The following is a 2,347-nucleotide window of genomic DNA, read 5'->3' as shown; positions in this document are numbered from 1 at the left end:
AAACAAATATAAACCACATAAAAATAAAAGTCACCATTACGTTGAATTATTGGGAGCACCGAGCTTGTTTCTCAGAAACGAGCCGGTCCCATCCAGGCGTAATCGGAGACAATGAAACCCAAAGTGGTTAAGGTTTGTCTTTTAATGCAGGATGCTTGGTCTCCATGTGCCGAAGCAGTTTTGAAGGCTTCATTGGCTTGCTCGCTAGTTTCAGGGGCGATTGTGTCTATAAAATGCAAAATGTTGGGTCACCTCACGGCTTACGGCCATACTACCCTGAGAACGCCTGATCTCGTCTGATCTCGGAAGCTCAGCAGGGTCAGGCCTGGTTAGTACTTGGATGGGAGACTGCCTGGGAATACCAGGTGCTGTAAGCTTTTTCTTTTTCTTATGTGCACTTCAAGCTCTTTTTTTTTTTTTTCTTATGTGCACTTCAATCGTTTAAGCCAAGAACTTTTTACAGCACCCATCACGAATGGCATTCGGAAACTGCAAGCCTAGTTTGAACTCCGACACTGAAACTACAACACGAGTTAAAAACCTCTATGTACAGTGAATAAAGAGCATGGCTCCCTGTGAACTCAAAGCAGCAGTCTTTACTTGTAAAAGAACCCAGCACAACACATTGCGCTTCCATGTAGTGTTTTTACCTTTTTCATGACATTTATTTTGATACAGCCAAATGCAGGTTTTTTGCACTTTACTTTTCCGTTGGGCATTCGCGTAGAACCCTATTCCAGTTACGGCCAGATTCTTTTAGACTAGTGGTCCCCAACCTTTCTTGCGCCACGGACCGGCTACGCGTCAGAAATATTTTTGCGGACCTGCCTTTATATATATAAATAAACAATAAATCTATATAAATAAATACTACATTTATAATAAGTATATATACCGTATTTGCCGGTGTATTGGTCGACCTTTTTCGATCCAAAATCGACCGAAAAAAATCGACCTCGACTTATACACCGAGTCATAAAATTTAACTTCGTATTCATCGCTTCAAATGTGATGGTAACCAAGGCCGTTTCTCATGCATCTCATTGTGCGTTGCACTTAGAAAATTTGAACCGGGCGGCGTGCGCGAGTGCGCGGCTCGCTGGAAGTCGAATGAGGCGCCGCGACCACCTCCGCGGTGCTTATAAACAGCCGATCCGCTCGGCGGGGGCTATTTTCGGCCACTTGGCTCGTGCGCACGGCCTCCCGGATGTGCATGGCGGGTGCGCGAGCTCGCCGGCCGCTGGAAGTCGAATGAGGCGCCGCGACCACCTCCGCGGTGCTTATAAACAGCCGATCCGCTCGGCGGGGGCTATTTTCGGCCACTTGGCTGGTGCGCACGGCCTCCCGGATGTGCCGGGCGGGTGCGCGAGCTCGCCGCCCGCCGGAAGTCGAATGAGGCGCCGCGACCACCTCCGCGGTGCTTATAAACAGCCGATCCGCTCGGCGGGGGCTATTTTCGGCCACTTGGCTCGTGCGCACGGCCTCCCGGATGTGCCGGGCGGGTGCGAGAGCTCGCCGGCCGCTGGAAGTCGAATGAGGCGCCGCGACCACCTCCGCGGTGCTTATAAACAGCCGATCCGCTCGGCGGGGGCTATTTTCGGCCACTTGGCTCGTGCGCACGGCCTCCCGGATGTGCCGGGCGGGTGCGCGAGCTCGCCGGCCGCTGGAAGTCGAATGAGGCGCCGCGACCACCTCCGCGGTGCTTATAAACCGCCGATCCGCTCGGCGGGGGCTATTTTCGGCCACTTGGCTCGTGCGCACGGCCTCCCGGATGTGCCGGGCGGGTGCGCGAGCTCGCCGGCCGCTGGAAGTCGAATGAGGCGCCGCGACCACCTCCGCGGTGCTTATAAACAGCCGATCCGCTCGGCGGGGGCTATTTTCGGCCACTTGGCTCGTGTGCACGGCCTCCCGGATGTGCCGGGCGGGTGCGCGAGCTCGCCGGCCGCTGGAAGTCGAATGAGGCGCCGCGACCACCTCCGCGGTGCTTATAAACAGCCGATCCGCTCGGCGGGGGCTATTTTCGGCCACTTGGCTCGTGCGCACGGCCTCCCGGATGTGCCGGGCGGGTGCGCGAGCTCGCCGGCCGCTGGAAGTCGAATGAGGCGCCGCGACCACCTCCGCGGTGCTTATAAACAGCCGATCCGCTCGGCGGGGGCTATTTTCGGCCACTTGGCTCGTGCGCACGGCCTCCCGGATGTGCCGGGCGGGTGCGCGGGCTCGCCGGCCGCTGGAAGTCGAATGAGGCGCCGCGACCACCTCCGCGGTGCTTATAAACAGCCGATCCGCTCGGCGGGGGCTATTTTCGGCCACTTGGCTCGTGCGCACGGCCTCCCGGATGTGCCGGGCG

At 57.1% G+C, this 2,347-nt stretch overlaps 1 non-coding gene across 1 annotated transcript; it reads left to right on the top strand.

Moving 5' to 3' along the window:
* The first annotated feature begins 258 nt into the window (after window positions 1-258).
* Window positions 259-377, top strand: LOC125965895 (5S ribosomal RNA). The gene has a single exon (XR_007479998.1). It is a non-coding gene; the product is annotated as a 5S ribosomal RNA (ribosomal RNA).
* The last annotated feature ends 1,970 nt before the right edge of the window (window positions 378-2,347 follow it).

This window comes from Syngnathus scovelli, chromosome 3 (assembly GCF_024217435.2).
Source record: "Syngnathus scovelli strain Florida chromosome 3, RoL_Ssco_1.2, whole genome shotgun sequence".
Taxonomy (NCBI): Eukaryota; Metazoa; Chordata; class Actinopteri; order Syngnathiformes; family Syngnathidae; genus Syngnathus; species Syngnathus scovelli.
Note: the sequence above shows the minus strand (reverse complement) of the source record. Positions and strands in the feature narration are given on the sequence as shown.